The 22,840-nt window shown below is 46.4% G+C and overlaps 1 protein-coding gene across 4 annotated transcripts in view; it reads right to left on the bottom strand.

Annotated features, from left to right (window-relative positions):
• Window positions 1-17,439, bottom strand: part of tbl1xr1a (TBL1X/Y related 1a) — a 61,210-nt gene extending 43,771 nt beyond the window's left edge. The window contains exon 1 of one of the 4 annotated variants that reach the window (XM_088621656.1): window positions 17,051-17,439. The gene's annotated coding sequence lies outside the window, so the exon portion shown is untranslated. Of the gene's footprint in view, window positions 1-4,887; window positions 4,907-10,584; window positions 10,753-17,050 lie in introns of those variants that run through there. The other 3 variants (XM_088621658.1, XM_088621659.1, XM_088621660.1) reach the window with 3 other exon arrangements.
• Window positions 17,440-22,840: the final 5,401 nt, after the last annotated feature.

The following is a 22,840-nucleotide window of genomic DNA, read 5'->3' as shown; positions in this document are numbered from 1 at the left end:
CACTTTCAAATATTGAAGGGGGTACGTGAAATATATTAAAAACCTTTCAGATTTCTTAACAACAGAGAACTTATCAATTAGTTGGAGCATACCTAGAATTGGTTACAATTATTAGTATTTATTAGTAATTATCTGTCCCTTACCCTTTCTGACCTTCATGTCCCATCTCTGGTTCCTGAAACAATACACTTCAATCCCTACAGATGGGTCTTCTACTTCATTATCTTCCAAATTATCTCTGAACTGAAGTTCAGTTTTCTTCATTATAGTTATTAGCATGTGAGCATCAGGGCTCGAAGGTTGTTTCAATGGGTTTTTCCCCACACTCACCCACAGTATATCAGGGGACTCCAATCGTTTGGGAGGCAGAGAATAAAACTGAAGAAAAATCAGCTAAAATCCTTCCCACAATTCAAAGTTTCATGGGTTTATCTAGATTACAAAAATTTAACTTTCCAAAAAGTACCACAGAGTTTCTCCTCAATGTCTGACAGCTGTCTTACAGTGTAACAAAGATTCCGAACTGTAACTGTGACAACAGTGCCCAGTTATAACTCACTGCACCACTGCTGGAACTGTGACACCAGAGAGAGGGGCTATAACTGCACCACTGCTGGAACTGTGACACCAGAGAGAGGGGCTATAACTGCACCACTGCTGGAACTGTGACACCAGAGAGAGGGGCTATAACTGCACCACTGCTGGAACTGTGACACCAGAGAGAGGGGCTATAACTGCACCACTGCTGGAACTGTGACACCAGAGTGAGGGGCTATAACTGCACCACTGCTGGAACTGTGACACCAGAGTGAGGGGCTATAACTGCACCACTGCTGGAACTGTGACACCAGAGTGAGGGGCTATAACTGCACCACTGCTGGAACTGTGACACCAGAGAGAGGGGCTATAACTGCACCACTGCTGGAACTGTGACACCAGAGAGAGGGGCTATAACCGCACCACTGCTGGAGCAGCTGCTGAAACTCACAGTACCACTGACCACTGACAACTGGAGTTGTCCGTCAATTATGGTGGTGATTTGCATTTTTTTTTACAAGTGGATAAGTGCAAAGTATTTTTACAATGATCTTCTTCTCATATACCATAAGATAAATCTGGTAGAACAGCTGAAAATATGTATGATTCTCACAATCCTCTACCACTGTACATGCCCAGACAATTCCCATCTCTATACAGTTAGCATTGTTTGCATCTTCCCAAGTACAGTCTTAATCTCATTCAAAGTGCTGTAATGGTAACAAGCTACATGGCTCACTTGGCTGGACAAGCATGTAACAACTTGTATGCATTCAATGTTCATTCCTGTACTTTATATGGCACTCATTCTTATAAACAAGCAGCAATTAATTTATATAACATGAGAGCACACATATTTTTAAAGGACTGACACAAATGCCACAGAATTCAGACAGGCAATGAAGTAGGAGTGAGCACAGCGGCAGGGCGACACTCAGACACAAACATGCACGGCAGCTTTACTGGACAACTTTCTGTCCTTTCCACTTGTCAGCCAGGACAATAACCCATATTAATATTCTGTGCGCAAGAACTTATTGTTCATAGAAAAAAACATCTTGATAGTGCTTTGTGACAGCCCAGATTATATGAGCGAAATCTGCTCATTTACTAAAAAACAGGTGAGAATGACTGCATCCCATATAAAAAACGTTTATTGCAATTGTTTGTGTAGTGAAGCATGACTGTCACTCCTGCGCAACTGTTCCGAACAAAAGGGTAGTGGCCTCTATTTTCTCGAAGGCATGCAAGGATTACATTATACACATATACTGATGGGGATGCAAAACTTCAAAAACCCAACTACGTTAGACAGCAAAACCAGAAAATTGAACAGTACTCCTCCACCTTGGCTTTGTTTCATCCAAACCAGTGCAGTTTCGTAAACGTTTATTCGGGCAGAACTGCGCTGTATTAAGTGCATCCCAGCACCTCACAGAAAAAAACCCAGTCCAATTTTTGTGTCCTGTTCACTCACTGTACACACCACTTAATTAGATAAATGATCTGTGAAAGTAGAGCAAAAAGCCCATCTTTTTAACGAATGCTAAACCTCTGACCGTTTAACCACTACGTATGAAGTTCACCATTAAGATGTGGGAAAGTATTGTCTGCAGGGCACATACTGCCTGGAAACGTGTGGTGACAGCTGACCTAGAGCCTCACTCACCACCACCCACCCTGCGCCTTTCTGGAGGGAAGAGACACCCTCTAAATAAGCAGCTGGGCTGTGCTGCACAATTAAGGACACTTTATATCAGTTTTTCTGCTGTGGACAGGTTCTAGAAATATCATGTAACCACAGAGCCTTCTGGAAACCAGTTGAATATTTAACACCTTTACAGCTACAGTTAAACTCACCCAAAATTGCCACACTTCCTGTAATGTTCAGTAATTCAGATTTGTTATCACTTGGCTCCAACATGCATTCGCTGACATCAGTGTGAAACGAAATCGCACATTGCTGAATATGTATAGTACAGCAGATGTTTTTATGGTCTTGAAACTGAGCACTGTAAAAACATTTCAGTGTGATTTAAGATCTGATGAACATGACCGTGAATTCCAGATTTGGATCACTCCAGTTATAAGTGTGAAATCATCCCAATTGAACTGACTCAGCACATCCTTACGGTCAGGCAAAGACCAAAATCATCAAACAGAAAGCACCATCAGATCACACATCGAGCACCAAAGTGTAAAGGTCAAAGATCACACTGCAACACCAGGGCAGAATTTCTCATGATGCCAGTAGAGGAAATGTACTACCAAATTCAACACATAACATTTTAAGAAGAGAAAGAAAACAGCAGCCAGACTAAGGCTGCTTGAGTTAACTTGCAAGAAGGAGTACAGGAAACCAGTGTTGTGTCATTGTCACCCTGCCCTGGAAGGAAACCCTACCCAACCAAAACCTGGAGGAGGTCAGCGACTAACAGAAGATGCTGTAGAACAGGCCACAAATTTGGAGAGAAACATTAGAAAGGTTGCAAACAAGAGCACTCCATACAGCCCAACTGGGTCATTTGGTTGTTAGCAGTAGGTAACGTGTCCAGCTGTTCAAATAAGCCAGGATATCAGCTTTAACAACAGGAAGTTTATTTCAGACCCCCAAAACCCCCCAAAAGCTCCTCATGTTCTGAGTTTTAAAAGCGCTTCCCTACAGATGGGGGTTCGTGCTTCACTGTTCCTTCTAAAGAAGTCCACTGTGTTGAAAATGCACTTGAGGACTTTGACAACTTCAATCTTATCTCCTTTAATGTTCAAGACTAAAAAGTTTCATTTCTTTTATCTTGCGGGAATAAAACACTCCAGTGAGCCCATGAATGTATCTGCTTAGCTCCTCTCTAGAACTGATCAGCAGTATTTTCTTGAAACAGACATTACAACCCGAAGTGACAACTACTGTACAGCATGATTATGTAAGAAGCCAGATCATTTAAGTGCTGTGGCATTAATAGTGGGAAGCCACTTCACAGACTAATCACCTGGATTTCACCTACAAGCAGAAAAGATGCCATATCGCCCATCACTTGGGACATGCTTCTAACAATCCCTAATACCTTCACCACTCAACCCCTTGGTCCCTGATCCGAAACTGGCAAAGAAAACTGAGTCATCACCAATGTACAACCTCTGGGGAAGCAACACAAAAACATGCACAGAGGCAACACCAACAACAAACACAGTTCTTAATTATGTCCGTTCGGGTAGCTGTTTACCACTTTGAAAGAAACTGTACTGCTCCAACTCCAGCCTCTCTACAAGATATTCTGATACAAGGATTGAGCTTTGGGTGAATATTTTTAAATTTCAACTGTTTGTAGAAAGTATTCTCGTGGTGACAGTAATTAGTTTAAAACACAGCCTGAGAAAAATACTGCCTAATCTTTTTTAATAACTTAATCTAAAATCTTAATCGCAACACAGTCAAGAGACCAAAGCAAATCTTTTACATAAAAAAATCATAACTATTCTACTTTGATATAGTTTTCAACTTTTCATTTGTATTTATAACATATATTTAAAGCAGAAAATTTGAGAACTTTAACTCTTATACTGCAAAACTTTGATCTAAACTACTTCATTTCCTTAATTGGCCCTTAATTGCATGATTGACCCTGCTGCAGAGCAACGATTAAATAATTAAGAATTAGCTGGAACAAAGGACCGTGATGTAATGTAAGGGGTGATGTTGCCTGGCTGCTGGTGTGCCACAATTGTGAACACTGCTATTAAGAAGTGGGTCATCAACATTACACAAGCCAAAAACTGGTCTTAACAGCTGTAAAAACTACCCCCTTTCCCAGTCCACTGGTACCAGTTAACAAAACACTGCAAGTCACAGGAAAGTCAATATTCTGAACCTTCCTTTGAAAAAGCAAGAGCACAGCTGAAGAGTCATACTCCATAGACTACCCTGGACTAAAAACGACATAATCCAGCCGCCTGATGATAAACGCCAGCAGAATCTCCGTGCTTCAGGACAAGTGAGCGATTCACATCAGGGCAGGATGGCCAAGGGAAAGACAACACAAACATAATAACATTCACCACAACAAAAAGACTGGACCTACCCCCGTGCCACACAGCAGCAAATATTCAGACCAGGAGAGGACAACTAACATTTGACCAATACTGTAGGGACCGGTGTAAAAACATTAGTGTTCTGCAGGCTGCTCTTTCAAAACTCAACTGATTCACACATATGATCTCCTCTGGAAAAAAAACAGTCTAAAAGAATTGAAGATGTGGATACTCCAGTGAAAACCGGACAATTACAAAGTTAAAGCAGGAGCATTCAAAGAGGCAGGAGCAAAGCGGGTTCAACCGACTGACGGCCAGCGTTACTCCAGCAGCCCCGGGCGTCTCCGGTCCGGACAGACGGCTCCTATGCACGTGGAAGCCGGGCCCCTCCGCCCACCAGCTCTCCAGCCAGGGCCCCGGTGCCGAATGCTCAGCCTGCGCTCATTTACATCTCCACCACGCTCCCTTCCCCCACCGCACGGCTCTATTTAAAGCGACCGCAACACATTCCACTCTGCTGCTTTGTTTTTTTCTTAAAGAGATCATTCTTCAAATGTCTGGGCAGTTAAACTGTTCCTTATCTGCATTATTAGACTTCAGATTTTATTTAGTAATCCTCCTGGTCCACTATAACCTTTTAACCACAGAAACGTGGAAAGCTTGTAAAATGTAACATAAAAGTAATTCACCTTTTTGACAAATTATTTTGGAATAGTTTTATATATAAAAATTATTATTAGAAATAATTATTAAATTATTGGAGACTGTAAAACTGGAACAAATAAAACGAACTATAATACCCACACACAACACTTCCTGAAGCTGAATAAGGCCTCTTGTGTGATTTTTATCAATCACATACCATCTTGTGGAAACAAAAGAGAGACATGGCACTTCGGCTCTTCACTGAATTTCAAACAAGAGCTCGGAAACTCTCCCGGGCCAAAGGGCAGGGTTTCTTTCAGAAACAGGTCGGCACACGTGGCTCCGCAGACAGATCCTGCGCAGCTGAAAGCCAGAAGGGTATTTCCCCAGTCAAGGCCAGGGCACAGCCAGACTGACTGGCAGCTTCCACTCATTGTCAGGTCGGCATTTAACTATGAAATTCAAGAACAAAGCACAGCGACAATGAAAAGTTGCAACCCCGGTGAACGTGGAGAGAAAACGCTTTCCTGATCGCTGTCCAAGACCACCAAAAACAAACAGAAAGCACATGCCTCACTAATTGATGAGACTCCTTAAGTTTCGTCTACACCACACTGCCGGCTGAACCTCCCAAGCCTCCTAAGGTCAGGGGAGTACATCTGCTGCAGTGTCTAGATTAACCTGAATCAGTCCCACACAGTGAAACCTGTTTTTCCAAATTCCTTCAGCTTGCCCCAGGCATGGCGATTACACCCTTAGAAAAGTAGGCCAGGTGTAATCAAGTTAGAACCACATGCGGCTGTTAATTTATGAAGGTGTTATCAATTCAGAATTCAGTTATGAGGTCAAGGAAGGTCTTAATGGTGAACAAACGCTAAAAAAAAGGACAGCATCACAGGCAACAAAATGCAGTCTTGTACAAACTGTACTCAAGAAGCAGAAAGGAAATATTATTGGATTTAAACTCGTCGGTGTCTTGCCTGTTCCAGTCTTCTCAAACTAGGTTAAAGCATGAAATACCAAGGACCTCACGGTGCCTGGAAACGAGAGCCCTCAGCTTCTGAAATGTGAACTGGCTCAGACAACCGCAATGCTGAAAGAAGCCTTATGCCCATCCTTGTACTTATGTTGCTTTTCCCATATGCCTCCCACCACACTTCTAAGTGTAAATCAACCTTTATACTGCAAAACGCTGTTATAGGCGCTGTGGAGTTTCCCCAAAATCCTCTTCTCTCACAGATCTCTCGAGGCCTGTAACACACAGCTATGGAGCCCAGGGCTACAGAAAAGATGCTACCTGCCACTCATCTTCCTAGAGGTTGTCTGCTGTGGAAATGCAATCAATCAGTAAAAGACCACAACAATTTTACTGGACAAAAAATTACTTCCTGAGTTTACATTCTTATCATGCCTCGACATCTATCTGTTCTTGCTAAACACTCGCCAATGGGGTCATGTAAAAACATCCCCACACTTACAAAAAGACCCAAGGTCCCCGTAATCAACACTTTGATTAATTTGCCATCTGGAAACTCCAGTCCCGATGCTTGCTGGCTGGTTCTCTCTCGGGTCGAACACATAATCCGCTGACCACCAAGCTGGCATCCTCAAGCACTCTTTGGATTTGGGAATTTGCGAGCACACGGTGGGTTTTGAGAGGAAATCCAGACGAAGTTCAGGCACTAAACACTTTCTTTAAACAAGCCTGTGCTTCCATTAAACCTACCCAGAACAAGAATTTTGTTTCTTCACCTGCAGAGTACATCATGCATATTGAATGTACTCTGCACATGGCTTCTGGGGGTACCAGATTTTCTGATCAATTATTATTAAGCCCCTGTTTATCATAAACACTTCTGGATTACTCTGGAGTTCGTTCTGCTGCATTTTTTGTGCAACTCTGCTCATTTTCCATCTTGCCTCTTCCTCGGATTACTCACCTACACCACAGGGGGGCTAGGCTTGTTCCACCCACACAGAAGATAGAAAATACATTGAAGAATACTGCTTCAGTTACATAACAGATCAGCCGTAATTCACTTTTCCTGGGAGAGAAAAAAACCTAATGATGTACATTATACCTGAATAATGGAAATTTATATGAGTTCACCCTGCCTTGATTCAACGTGTGAAATATTGTACCTTATGCAAGTTACGAAGGACAAATACTACTGGGACATCTTCGAGCACCTAATGCCAATGATACCTGGATGTGCAGCTCTTGTAGAAAACAAGAGACTTGTAGGCTACAAGGTCTCCTCTTGCTTGTAACCTTTCTTACGCTCCTAATACTACCAGACTTTATTCGCCGCAATGATTTCAAGATTCCTTCGCAGTCTTATCCACACATTCGGTGAATCTCAGGCCCGGCAGCCCACTTAAGGAATCCTTGTGAATTTGCTACACTCCACCTTATGCCACAAGAGCACTAACAGAATGTCAGGTCCCAGGACGTATCTACTGATCCAGATTCCAACCACGACCTCCTAGACGCAGCCACGGGCGCGGGGGTTCAACCGAACATCAGCCTTGCCCCCAGCCAGGGTGGACAGAGGGCCTCTGCCAGGTCGGGAACAGGCGGCCGGCTCACCCCTGGACTCGCTCCAGGCCTGGGACTGAGGCAGAGGACCCGTGAAGCCCAGCCCGGCTATTCTGCGGTCGCGCGCGGCAAGATGCACCTGAAGCTACACACTGCCAAAGGCAGCAGCGCGGGCAAAGATAACAAGCTTGGCTCTAATTTTCAGGCAGGGCAGAGCAAAGGTGGTGCAAATACATTTAAAAAAAAACAGTGCTATTTTCTTGGGCACAGCCCTGTAATATGAACCCCCGACAGAAACAGTCCTGCCTGAACTGGGGTTCATACACGACATCGCATTCTGAAAACGTGACCACCTGAACTGATTTCACTTTATACAAAGCAAAGCCACCAACATCCTTCAGAACAGTGCGATTTGCTCAGGAGCTCGCCACAATGAACCACCTGGACTTCATGGTCTCCTCCAGATTGACTGTGTTCATTCATGTGCACATAAAGCAGCGTGCATGTCATCCACTCACACATTACTATTCATCAGTCCAGCAGAAGATCTGGCTAAGAGGAAAAATACACATTCGCTGCGCCCTTCTGAAACTGAAAACAATGCAAGTCAGATCACATTCATGAGCCACCACCTCTGCACCTGTTTTCCGTTAGATTGGTGCACCTGATACAAAGTCTGAATAACCAGAAAACAGGAAGTACATCACTACAATACACTTTCCATATAGAAAATACACAACCTAGACATTGCAAATGTCACTCATTTCTGTTCATCAGTGGCATATAAATGCACGTAAGAGGATCTCCACAGCAACGAGCTGCCCAACACCTGATAATGACAGCAGACCGGGAGCCATGAACACAGACTCTGACCCCCAGTGACTCCCAGTGCCCCTCCAGACATCTGAAGAACTACAGCACCTTAGTACAGAAAGCTATTTCGCAGGTAAGTGTTAAAGAAGAGGAACCTCGGGTATCTTCTTCTCCAGTTAAGCTACGCTCAAAAGGCAAGACTCCTCTACCATTTCCTGCTAAAGTGGAGACTCAGATACTACAGTGTTGCTCGTACATGACAAATAGCTTTCGTACAATTAAGTAGATTAAGATATTTGACTGCCACTATTTTATATCAAGAAGTTAAAATCATATGCTATACCAGCCAGATAGAACTCTCTGCTCACAATTAATATCCCTCATTAGGATAAGACGATTAGGTCTAATGCTAAAATAAACTTTTCACTACACTGCCAACTTAACTACTTGGCTTAACTACCCTACCTACTCAGTAACAATAGGCGTCCAGCATCAGGATAACCCAGCTGAGTCCACCATCACTTCAATCTCAAACTGCAAAAAATATTCATCAAAGAACTTGAAATATAAACATCCACACTCCCTTCTCTGAACAGATTCCATCTTTTTTTGTAACAAAACTACATTGACGTAATGCTCTGCACTTGTCTATGTTAAATGTTATCAGATATTTGGCCAGATTCCACAGTCAGTTAATCCCTCTTATTTGGTGTTGTTTGTGAATGCGACTAGTCTGTTAACTGCATCAGAATTTAAATCATTCACATGAGTGAGGAAGAACAGTGGTCCTGGGACAGATCTCTGCGGTACTCCACTAATTACATCACCCCAGTCTGAGCATTCACCCCTTAACTGAGCTCGCTTCTGTCCATTAAATACATCTCTCTGAATGCCTACAGCCTACAATTTAAAAATAAGTCTATTATAAGGAGGTTTATCAAAATCCCCCTGATCTAAATATCTAAAATATGATGTCATATGCGGTCTGCACCCATTACTGCGCTGTGAACCCCTATCGCTTCCAGCGCCCTAAATGAGAACAGCAGCCACCCAAACACTTCCCCTTCCTTCACAGCTCTACAGGCAAGACCCACACCAGAAGCCCCCATAGCGGCACTGCAGCAAGAGCAGCTTCAGAAACCCCACCCCCTGTATCTTCGGCTGAAGATAAAACAGTGTTTCCAGGCCCCGCCATTACTCCACAGGCGCGGAAATGAATGCAGGAATAAAGCTCAATTCACACGCCAGGGAGGGGCAGCTCCCCAGCACGTGGAGCACTGACACAGCTGGCCAGGGGGGTGTCGGCTCTCTTGGGACCCCCCTGGGCTGGGGGGGGGGCGACTCCCCGGCTAACAGGACCCCCACCCAGGCAAAGTGGGCTGGGGGGGTGCTCTGAGGTCAGTGACACCCCTGGCATGAGTCTGGGGTCCCCCCCGCGCAGACGCTCTCTCTGAACTCCATTTCACAAGACGTTTCTCCATCCAGCCTGCAGCTGCGCCCCTCCCCCACGCCTGCCCCGGCGCGCAGCCTAGCAGCAGAATTACATAACCGCGCCTGCTGTAACCCGAGCGCGCGCGGCCCCGGGGCCAGCCGCCCGGACCGGGCCTGCCCGCCCACGCCCGCCCCTCTCGCAGGAAGACACCGGACCGGCCGCCCGGCTCCTCGCTAAAGCCCCCGACAGACCGACCCCTCGCTGTCCGGCGCCGCACGGCCGGCAGCAGGAAAGCGGATCAGGGGACGCCTGGCCCCCGCGGGCTGGCCGAGCCCGAACGGACCCGTGAGCAGAACCCGTGAAGCAGCCGGGCCTCCGTGAGAAACCCCACCCCGGACCCACGCAGGTCAGGTATAGAGCGAAAGGCATTAGGGTAAAGATGTTATTTACAGAAAATAAACACAGAGGGTAAATGAGGACAAGGCCATCGGCTGAGCAAATAAATATTTCTCAGTTCTCCGGGGTCAAACGCAAGAAGGAAAGAGTGGGATGAGAATACGAGCCCTGCGGCCGATGTGCACTGAGAATGTACCTTCTCGGAGGACGTCATCACTTTTCATTGACACCGTAGGAGCATCGGCTTGACCTCAAACACCTGGCTGAACAAAATCCTCACAGGGAATAACTGTGGCACCAGGAACAAGCAGGAGGAGACGTGTGCTGGTCTGCTGGAGACGGTACCCAGCCGTGAGGCCCGGAGTCTCCCCTCCCCCACAGAGCTCAGTGACAACTTTGTTCAGCGTCAGCGAGGGGCGCTCTGTCAGCAGCCAACCCACAGTCAAATCAAACAACGTTTTCCCACCCGAAGGAGAAACAGAACATTGTTCTTTTTTCCATTTCACAAGTCACCCGTTTTTCAGCAAAAACACCTACGAAAGGGTTAACACCTACATCCCACGTTTGCACCGCATCCTCACAAAGGCCAAAATGAACCTGTCGATAAAAATGACACCTGACAATTGTGTCACTATGCAACTGCATCTCCGGCAGGCACAGGTTGTCCTGTTGTTGTTGTCCTGCAGGAACAGAACAAAGCCTCACTGTAACTGTCAGCACACACCAGTGCCATTACGTATGCCGTATTTGCAATACTCCTTATTTGGAGAAAAGAGAAGGGAGCTGCAGAACCTCTAACTGGAGGGGGTCCTATGAAAGTCGCCCAGTCCTGTGTGAGAAAGCGCACAAACCAGACGGTTACATTCGCCCCAGGCCTGGCCTGGCCCGGCATGTCAGCCAGTGTGCAGTGTCTGTACAGTGTGTATGTAATGTGTGTGTGTGTGTGTGTGCAGTGTGCATGGTGTGCAGTGTGTGTACTATATAAAAGTGTGTGTACATACAGTGTGTGTACTGTATAAAAGGGTGTGTACAGTGTTATGTAATGTGTGTGTGTACTATATAAAAGTGTGTGTACTGTATAAAAGTGTGTGTACAGTGTATGTAATGTGCACAAAGTGTGTGTGTGTGTGCGCACTGTGCATGGTGTGCAGTGTGTATACAGTATGGACACAGTGTGAATATACAATGTGCGTGTGCAGTGTGTGTGTATACAGTGTGTGAAGTGTATAAAAGTGTGTGTAGTGTTTTTATGTACAGCATGTGTGTGCAGTGTGTACACTGTGTATATACAGTGTGTGTGTACCATGTGTGTGGAGTGTGTATGTAGTGTGCATTCAGTGTGTGTATAATGTGTATTGTACAGTATGTATGTGGACTGTGTGTATACAGTGTATATGTGTACAATGTGTGTGTATATAGTGTGCAGTTTGTGTATACAGTGTGTATATACAGTGTGTGTAGTATGTGTGTGTATAGTGTGTGTGATAGGACCCCCCTCCACCACCTATATATACATATAGTTTAGAGTGTGTACATAAATACTGTGTTTATATTGTGTGTAGTATGTGTGTGTGTGTGTATATACAGTGTCTATATACAGTGTGTATCATAGGACCCCGCTCCACCGCCAATATATACATTGACAGTGTGTATATAAACACAGCATGTATATACAGTGTGTACAGTGTATATATACTGTGTGTGTGTGTGACAGGACCCCCCGCAGCCTGTATGAACATACAGTGTGTGCAGTGGGTATATACGGTGTGTGCAGTGGGTATATACGGTGTGTGCACTGTGTTTGTATACAGTGCGAGTGATAGGACGCCGCCGCCTGTATATCCTTATACAGTGTGTACAATGTCTGTATAAATACAGTGTGTGAACAGTGTGTGTATATATACAGTGTGTGTATATAAATACTGTGTGTGATAGGACCCCCCAGCCGCCTGTATATCGTTATACAGTGTACAGTGTGTGTACAGTGTGTGTATATATACTGTGTGTATAAGTACAGTGTGTGTACAGTTTGTACATATACAGTGTACAGTGTGTGTAAATACAGTGTGTATTTATGTACAGTGTGTGTATATATACACTGTGTGAGTGATAGGACCCCCAGCCGCCTGTATATCCTTATACAGTGTACAGTGTGTGTAAATACAGTGTGTATTTATGTACAGTGTGTGTATATATACACTGTGTGAGTGATAGGACCCCCAGCCGCCTGTATATCCTTATACAGTGTACAGTGTGTGTAAATACAGTGTGTATTTATGTACAGTGTGTGAGTGATAGGACCCCCAGCCGCCTGTATATCCTTATACAGTGTACAGTGTGTGTAAATACAGTGTGTATTTATGTACAGTGTGTGTATATATACACTGTGTGTGAGTGATAGGACCCCCAGCCGCCTGTATATCCTTATACAGTGTACAGTGTGTGTAAATACAGTGTGTATTTATGTACAGTGTGTGAGTGATAGGACCCCCAGCCGCCTGTATATCCTTATACAGTGTACAGTGTGTGTAAATACAGTGTGTATTTATGTACAGTGTGTGTATATATACACTGTGTGAGTGATAGGACCCCCAGCCGCCTGTATATCCTTATACAGTGTACAGTGTGTGTAAATACAGTGTGTATTTATGTACAGTGTGTGTATATATACACTGTGTGAGTGATAGGACCCCCAGCCGCCTGTATATCCTTATACAGTGTACAGTGTGTGTAAATACAGTGTGTATTTATGTACAGTGTGTGTATATATACACTGTGTGTGAGTGATAAGACCCCCAGCCGCCTGTATATCCTTATACAGTGTACAGTGTGTGTAAATACAGTGTGTATTTATGTACAGTGTGTGTATATATACACTGTGTGAGTGATAGGACCCCCAGCCGCCTGTATATCCTTATACAGTGTACAGTGTGTGTAAATACAGTGTGTATTTATGTACAGTGTGTGTATATATACACTGTGTGTGAGTGATAGGACCCCCAGCCGCCTGTATATCCTTATACAGTGTACAGTGTGTGTAAATACAGTGTGTATTTATGTACAGTGTGTGTATATATACACTGTGTGAGTGATAGGACCCCCAGCTGCCTGTATATCCTTATACAGTGTACAGTGTGTGTAAATACAGTGTGTATTTATGTACAGTGTGTGTATATATACACTGTGTGTGAGTGATAAGACCCCCAGCCGCCTGTATATCCTTATACAGTGTACAGTGTGTGTAAATACAGTGTGTATTTATGTACAGTGTGTGTATATATACACTGTGTGTGAGTGATAGGACCCCCAGCCGCCTGTATATCCTTATACAGTGTACAGTGTGTGTAAATACAGTGTGTATTTATGTACAGTGTGTGTATATATACACTGTGTGAGTGATAGGACCCCCAGCCGCCTGTATATCCTTATACAGTGTACAGTGTGTGTAAATACAGTGTGTATTTATGTACAGTGTGTGTATATATACACTGTGTGTGAGTGATAAGACCCCCAGCCGCCTGTATATCCTTATACAGTGTACAGTGTGTGTAAATACAGTGTGTATTTATGTACAGTGTGTGTATATATACACTGTGTGTGAGTGATAGGACCCCCAGCCGCCTGTATATCCTTATACAGTGTACAGTGTGTGTAAATACAGTGTGTATTTATGTACAGTGTGTGTATATATACACTGTGTGTGAGTGATAGGACCCCCAGCCGCCTGTATATCCTTATACAGTGTACAGTGTGTGTAAATACAGTGTGTATTTATGTACAGTGTGTGTATATATACACTGTGTGAGTGATAGGACCCCCAGCCGCCTGTATATCCTTATACAGTGTACAGTGTGTGTAAATACAGTGTGTATTTATGTACAGTGTGTGTATATATACACTGTGTGTGAGTGATAGGACCCCCAGCCGCCTGTATATCCTTATACAGTGTACAGTGTGTGTAAATACAGTGTGTATTTATGTACAGTGTGTGTATATATACACTGTGTGTGAGTGATAAGACCCCCAGCCGCCTGTATATCCTTATACAGTGTACAGTGTGTGTAAATACAGTGTGTATTTATGTACAGTGTGTGTATATATACACTGTGTGTGAGTGATAGGACCCCCAGCCGCCTGTATATCCTTATACAGTGTACAGTGTGTGTAAATACAGTGTGTATTTATGTACAGTGTGTGTATATATACACTGTGTGTGAGTGATAGGACCCCCAGCCGCCTGTATATCCTTATACAGTGTACAGTGTGTGTAAATACAGTGTGTATTTATGTACAGTGTGTGTATATATACACTGTGTGTGAGTGATAGGACCCCCAGCCGCCTGTATATCCTTATACAGTGTACAGTGTGTGTAAATACAGTGTGTATTTATGTACAGTGTGTGTATATATACACTGTGTGTGAGTGATAGGACCCCCAGCCGCCTGTATATCCTTATACAGTGTACAGTGTGTGTAAATACAGTGTGTATTTATGTACAGTGTGTGTATATATACACTGTGTGTGAGTGATAGGACCCCCAGCCGCCTGTATATCCTTATACAGTGTACAGTGTGTGTAAATACAGTGTGTATTTATGTACAGTGTGTGTATATATACACTGTGTGTGAGTGATAGGACCCCCAGCCGCCTGTATATCCTTATACAGTGTACAGTGTGTGTAAATACAGTGTGTATTTATGTACAGTGTGTGTATATATACACTGTGTGTGAGTGATAGGACCCCCAGCCGCCTGTATATCCTTATACAGTGTACAGTGTGTGTAAATACAGTGTGTATTTATGTACAGTGTGTGTACAGTGTGTGTGAGTGATAGGACCCCCAGCTGCCTGTATATCCTTATACAGTGTACAGTGTGTGTAAATACAGTGTGTATTTATGTACAGTGTGTGTATATATACACTGTGTGTGAGTGATAAGACCCCCAGCCGCCTGTATATCCTTATACAGTGTACAGTGTGTGTAAATACAGTGTGTATTTATGTACAGTGTGTGTATATATACACTGTGTGTGAGTGATAAGACCCCCAGCCGCCTGTATATCCTTATACAGTGTACAGTGTGTGTAAATACAGTGTGTATTTATGTACAGTGTGTGTATATATACACTGTGTGTGAGTGATAGGACCCCCAGCCGCCTGTATATCCTTATACAGTGTACAGTGTGTGTAAATACAGTGTGTATTTATGTACAGTGTGTGTATATATACACTGTGTGTGAGTGATAGGACCCCCAGCCGCCTGTATATCCTTATACAGTGTACAGTGTGTGTAAATACAGTGTGTATTTATGTACAGTGTGTGTATATATACACTGTGTGTGAGTGATAGGACCCCCAGCCGCCTGTATATCCTTATACAGTGTACAGTGTGTGTAAATACAGTGTGTATTTATGTACAGTGTGTGTATATATACACTGTGTGTGAGTGATAGGACCCCCAGCCGCCTGTATATCCTTATACAGTGTACAGTGTGTGTAAATACAGTGTGTATTTATGTACAGTGTGTGTATATATACACTGTGTGTGAGTGATAGGACCCCCAGCCGCCTGTATATCCTTATACAGTGTACAGTGTGTGTAAATACAGTGTGTATTTATGTACAGTGTGTGTATATATACACTGTGTGTGAGTGATAGGACCCCCAGCCGCCTGTATATCCTTATACAGTGTACAGTGTGTGTAAATACAGTGTGTATTTATGTACAGTGTGTGTATATATACACTGTGTGTGAGTGATAGGACCCCCAGCCGCCTGTATATCCTTATACAGTGTACAGTGTGTGTAAATACAGTGTGTATTTATGTACAGTGTGTGTATATATACACTGTGTGTGAGTGATAGGACCCCCAGCCGCCTGTATATCCTTATACAGTGTACAGTGTGTGTAAATACAGTGTGTATTTATGTACAGTGTGTGTATATATACACTGTGTGAGTGATAGGACCCCCAGCCGCCTGTATATCCTTATACAGTGTACAGTGTGTGTAAATACAGTGTGTGTATATATACTGTGTGTATAAGTACAGTGTGTGTACAGTTTGTACATATACAGTGTACAGTGTGTGTAAATACAGTGTGTATTTATGTACAGTGTGTGTGAGTGATAGGACCCCTCGCGGCTCCCCTCGTGCCCTTCCCGTCCCCGGCCTCGGGGCCTCGCCGCTCGCGCCGTCTCCGCACACCGAGCAGAAACCACGCGTCGAAAACGCACCGTCAAATAACACAAAATTCAATTTGAAACAGAAATACACCGCTCTCTTTTGACGGGCTGCCCGTTTCAACACGTTTTGTGTGTGTGTGTGGGGGGGGGGGGGTTCTTACACATGGAGGCGGCGGGTAGTGTGTGTGTGTGTGTTGTGTGTTGTGGGGGGGTCTTTATAAGCGGTGATAACGACAACGACACGGTACCGGCGGGCAGAGGTCACGCACTCGCCCCTCCACCACGGCCCACAGCCGTCCACCAGTCGGACCTGCGGACACGGCCGCGGAAACACACGGCACCCACACTCGCCCATCCCCCCACGCCGCCCGCCCGGCTCCCGGCGCGGGGAGCCGCCGTCGCCCCCCCGAGAAACTCGCCCCTCGGACCCGCCGCTCCCGTCCCGTCCCACCCGCGACCGGGCGAAGCCCACTTACTGTAATATCCAGATCACGCAGGGGGAGCCTGGGCTGCCGTGTGGAATTTCCTCTCCGGAGTGTGTATGTGTGTGTGGTTTTGTTTTTTTTTCCCCTTCCTTTCTTTCAAAAAATACGGCCGTAATATCGCGTTATAAACCCAGGCGAAAGCGAAGGAGGAGGCGGCGGCGGCGGCACTTAAATTCCCAGAGAGGCGCGGCGTGGCGCTTGCCGTTTTGCGTTACCTCGGCTCTTGGATTTTTTTTTTTTATCTCATTTAAAAAAAAACCTTTAAGAAATAGAGATGGAGGAGAAATTGAGGAACATGGTAAGGGGCTGTTACTAGAGAAAAAGCCAAACGGTTCAGGAGCAGCCAACGGCTTCAGACACTCCAGCGCAAGAGGAGGGTGACCTTCCAGGCAGAAATGGGGCAGGCCTAGGCACGCTGGGGCCGCGCCGTGCAGACGCACCGAGCTAGCGTGAGCCAGTCTGCCGGCTCCGCCACGGAGGGGGCGGGGGTCGCTTTACACTCCGTCCTGGAAACGTATTAGTTCACCCCCACCCCCCACACACCGCATCGAAACAAAACACGAGCGCCAGAGAGAGAGCCCCGCTGTCAAGTCCTAAAATGAAGGAGGGGGGGGAGAAGAAATAGGAAAACTATTCATTTCTTTTCATTTCCATCGTGAGATTTCCGTGATGAATTAGATTCGGGCAGCGCCTGGTGGGTGAGCGGGGCGGTTTCTGGTTTCTGGCATCTAGCACGCTGCCAGCACCCCGTTCAGTGCAGGTCTGAAATGAGTCGAGGCCTGCTGGTTGTGTGTTTGTGTCTGCGTGCGTCTGGTGGTGGAGGGTCAAGTCTTGACTACCCAGTTGCTACTAAATCCCTATCCCCGCGTCTCCCTGACCAGTTCTACCATTCCTCCGTGTGGCACTCTTATCGTCTACCAGTCTGTTTTCGGTGCACTTTGTCTGAAACTCTGAAGAAATGTCTGCATCCAACATGCAGCCAAACAAAGGAGGCTTCACACTAACAGGAGAAGAACTGAAGGTTTGCTCCATGCTGGAAAAGAGAAAAGAAACGATGTTTCAGGTGTGAGTGTCAACGAGTGTTAACCCGAAAAAGGCTCCACAGCTGAAATGTTTCTTTTCTTCTCTTTTCAGCAGGGAATATATTTGTTCCTCTGCAGCCTGTGCATGCTGACGCAGCGCCCTACTGGAACGGCTTCACACCAGCACTGGGCCCTGCTGCACTGCCGCAGTTAACGTCCGGGCCTGACAGCCTCCATCAGTCAATCAACTGTGTTCCCAGCCCACAGGCTTCCCCGGATTAGCCTGGATTTGTTTAGTCTGAGTTGTCTCAGTGTCAGTCTTGCCGTGTCCCGCAGTACTGGATCACTAGCGCTGGGTATCAGTTTCACTGTGTCCCCTGGCCAGGGTACTGGGTAAAGTGAGTTTCAGTGCAGAAACACAACAGTGATTCACTGGTGGCACCTCTGAAAATGGGAACATTAACTGGCCTGACAGCACTGGGCTCGCTGGACCCACAGAACCTCCGTTGGTCCTTCTGGACCTAAAGCCTCCCACCTGGTCCCACTGGACCTACAGCTCCCAGACCGATCCTACTGGATCCACAGGGCCTCCACAGCCTCCTCCCTGCTGAGATTTCGCTGAGACCCAGACTTCAAGCGGAGGGCAGATTGTCTTTGTGTTCACCCCCAGTGAGCAGAGCTGGTGTCACATGCCAGCAGACTCCACTTCGAAATGATTACGTATCTAGTCTCCTGTAGGTACGACTGGATTACCTGTTCTCTGCGTGTCACTGTTTGTCTGCAAGAGACCTCTCGCGCCCAGCTCGGCGAACAGCCCCAGCAGGAGGAGGGATTTGGGATTGACAACCCAGCTGACAATTTTATCCTGGCCTGCTCCGAGACCACACGTTCGATTATGCAAGAACACACACAGAACTCACCTCGAGCAGAGAGCGTAACACCCGTGCTGCACTTGTGTGTCTAACACGGTCTATGGTATTATAAACTATGGGGGTTGAATGCTGAAGAGGCGTGTTTTGCTAAAACTCACACACTTATCTACTCTCGAGCTTAGAAGCGGGAAACCCTTTCTAGAGAGAAAAAAAAACTCTTGCGTGCTTATTTTTTTCATTGCATCGAGAGCCTTTCATGTCCTCCCCGCTGGAGACGGGTTTAAGTAACACACGATGTCGTTTCTCTGCACAATCCAGGCCACGGGTCCCTCAGGGAACACATCTGGTACCTGGACACCTGAGACAGAGACGTGCACTGCTGGATGTCCACCGCTGCACCTAGGACGGGCAGAACTGGGAGACGCCGAGCAGGGCTCTCGTCTGGGAGCAGAGCTGCCTGACACTGTCGCATGCCACTGAGTGGGTTAGACTAGCTGTTGCCAATTCCTCCCCAAAAAATCTGGGTCTTTCGTTAAAAACCCAACAGATTAGAAAGGTAGAAGGTTTTTTTTTATGTCAAGTGCGTAATTAGAAAAACAACAACTCAAAAATACACCAGCACTGGGGGACAGACTACGAAACCGCAACTGTTAATGGTGATCAGCAGCCTTTGTAATCTCGGTTCCCCCTTTAAGAAACAATCTCCGCTTGGAGCTGGGGTGGCTGCCATGTCCCACTGCTCGCGTGTCTGTGGGGGCAGGGAGACTCTCCCCCGTCACGCCCATCCCCCGCCGTGTCCTCGGAGACAGGAGGAAAGAGCCGGAAAGATGCCCTGACAGCCCCCCCCGTCCACAGGCAGCCTCCTGCAACATCCGAGAGACTTCTGTAGCATCACGGGGGACATTCACGTCCCTCAGGCCTGCACACTGGTGTCCTGCCTGCCAGCCAGCAGCTGATGGCATTATTAGTGTTGCTGTTGTTGTAACGCTGTCGTACAAACCCTGATCAGTAAGAGTGCGGGAGAGCAGCACGCTCCCAGAACCCAGGAGCAGGGCGAGTGACAGAGTCCAGCGGGCAGCTGCACCACACCGGGCCCTCACGGCGGACTCGCAGCTCAATGGGTTTTCACTCACTGCGGTCATTTCCTTCTCTTTGTGACCCTTGAAAATTGTGGTTCACATTTCGGAAACCCTGCCTTTAAAATACTCCAGTCCTAAATCTGTGGGAGTAGGAATAGCTGTCGGGAATGCAACCAAAATATTTGCTGTCCTGAGCCGCCGTGTCTACACCAGGGGCTGGACCAGCACCACTCTTAATCTTATTACTGGCTGTTTAATGGGCAGGGCAGTGAACTCTCACAGGGCTGCGAAGACCGCACCGATAAGATGCCTTGGGTCCTGTAGAAATGTAACCTAGATCATTCAGATTAAGGACACTGCCAGAGAAGGTCGTCTGAATTATTCAGCACTGAGCTGTGCCCGTTTTCTGAGCCCGTGGGTGACTTGTTTCAGACAATCTATGCAGAATTGTCACAGATTCATTTTTCAATCAACTGAGCCTCATATTCGTTTACATTATAATGGGAGCTCTTAGTTTTAACAATTAACTTCCTTCCTGAGAGAAGTCTCGTGGAACAGCAGGGCAGCTTGCTTAGGACTAGGATGCAGTTAGTGTTGTTAAAAATCGGTGTACACGTTTTAACAGGTTTATCTCAAGAAAATGTTTAGAAAATCACATCTCGGCACACGCAGTCATCCCATATGCACATCCACAAATTCCTGAGCAAAATCCTGACATCTGACAAACGATTCCCACAGCAGGTAGCAATCCTGCCCCTCCTGCTCCTGGTGTGAGCAAGAAGACAGAGGCCCTGAGTGACTCTCCAGCTTTTCCAGTTTAGGAGCGTATCTGCTTCTGACCTGGAAGCCAGACGTGTACAGTACTGAGACAAACAATTTACATACATTACTGCTCAACATTAACGTATACGAGCCCTTTATTCTGACTGCTCATCAGGTGAAGCGGTATTGCAAAAGAGTTTGCCACAAGTTTCTAGGTTTGCCTTCACCGTGGCGTCGTTTCATTAGATCTGGACATACAGTATGATGCCTTGTGGGCTGAAACCACCGCCTAACCCTCAGGGTGTCCGGAGCACAGTGACGAAGGGGGTATCGGGCTCCTTAAATCCACTGTAGCTGCCAAAGACGGGCTTAGTCAGGCGTATCTCCAGGGGGTTCACGCTACCACTGAAGATGAGGATGACAGGGCGGAGGAAAGTTACTGGAAACGGGGAGTTATCTCTGGGGTTGGGGGGTTTTGTACTTGTCTGTGCAGCCTGTGAAGAAACTTCGGATACCATCTCTCTTCCCTCCACTGCGCGTCGGGGGGATGGGGCTTTGGCACAAGGCGAGAGAGAGAAGCCTTTCCTGGTGGACGCGTTATGTAATCGGTGATCTTGAGACGCGTTTTCTGGTTCATACCGAGGGGTGGCTGAACAGTTTGCATGATGGCGCTGATGGTGTATGTGGAGGTGGAGGTGGGGGGGGGGAGGGGTATGCGTCACCCCTATCTGTTCCGCCATTATTTCCTCTCTTGAAAAATGGTTACACTGCAAGTCGAACCCGGCTCTCGCCGATCGTGCGCCCAGGAGGCTGTAAAATACCGTGAAGCTGCGCAGCTCTGAAAGGGGATGGTGTCTGCGCATCGCCCTTCCCCCACGGCCGGCCGGCGGAGTTTTTTTTCGCCTGGCTGGGCACCGGCTCCTGACAGATAGATTCCACCCCCAATCCTTTGCTCAGTCATTCAGACTCGGAAAGTCAATAACAAGCTGACATCATCAGGGGTTTGTGTATTACACTGCTCCTTCCAGGCTACCCACGGTCTCCTAAGAGAGGAGCACCGTCCTTTGAGAATCGGGGGGCAGGGAGGTCTCAACGCGCACAGTAAAAAAAACACGGCAGGGCAAGCCTTTGAACAGCCCCAGCCGTGACTTTAGGTATTGCGAGGGCACCAGTGACTATGGGAAAGAACTGCTCTCTCTTCCCGAATTGCACTGCACCGAGAATGTGGTTTATTGAAATTGCGAAGCAAAGGCTCATACGGTGCCGGGCGAAAGTGTTGACACCCATCCCAGTGCTGTGCCATTGTGTGGTCGCCCTGTTAAAACGAGTTAAAAGGTTTATTCCCTGCTGAAAAGAGAAGAAAGGAAACAACGTTTCGGCTGTGGAGCCTTCTTCGGGTGTTTTTTTTTAAACACGTTGGTTTTCGATTGAAATGTTCGCCTGGAAATAATGCGTACACGTCACACAACAAAAGCAGAAGGGGGTGAATACTTTTGCAAGGTTTTCATTCTCCTAATAATCCCCCTCTCTGAACTGGCTTCATCACTCTGCTCTCCTCCCCACTGAGAGCTGGTGTGTGGGGAGCAGACTGGTGCATCATCCAGGTGGGGCTGCACACTGGTGGTGGTGGAGGGGATCTCCATGACCTGTAAAGAGCATTGAGTAGAGTGTCCAGAAAAGTGCTATATACGTGTAAGCAATTATTTTTATTCATTCAATTATTAATTCATTCTCATCTTTCTTATTACTTCTTTGTTCTTAAATGTCCAGACTGCTTTCTATATCCACAGAGGGCCGTGTAATTGATCTCCGGACTGGGTGAGGCGAAGCTTCGCGAGAGTTTTAGTTCCTGGGGGAGGTGGCGATATCTAACCGAGCAGGAGGTGGCGGTGACCCCCGGGCCCTGGGCTGTACCAGGCGGCTCTGCGCTTGGGGCCGGACTGTGAGGATCAGGGCTCAGTGCACTGCGCCAGCTACAGCTACAGGGCTGGCGTCGCCCCCTCTGAAATCCAGACGGCGTGAGAGCCTGCTGAGCAGAGGCTGTGC

The sequence above is a fragment of the Lepisosteus platostomus genome, chromosome 2, assembly GCF_059453375.1.
Source record: "Lepisosteus platostomus isolate fLepPlt1 chromosome 2, fLepPlt1.hap1, whole genome shotgun sequence".
NCBI classification, from domain to species: domain Eukaryota; kingdom Metazoa; phylum Chordata; class Actinopteri; order Semionotiformes; family Lepisosteidae; genus Lepisosteus; species Lepisosteus platostomus.
Note: the sequence above shows the minus strand (reverse complement) of the source record. Positions and strands in the feature narration are given on the sequence as shown.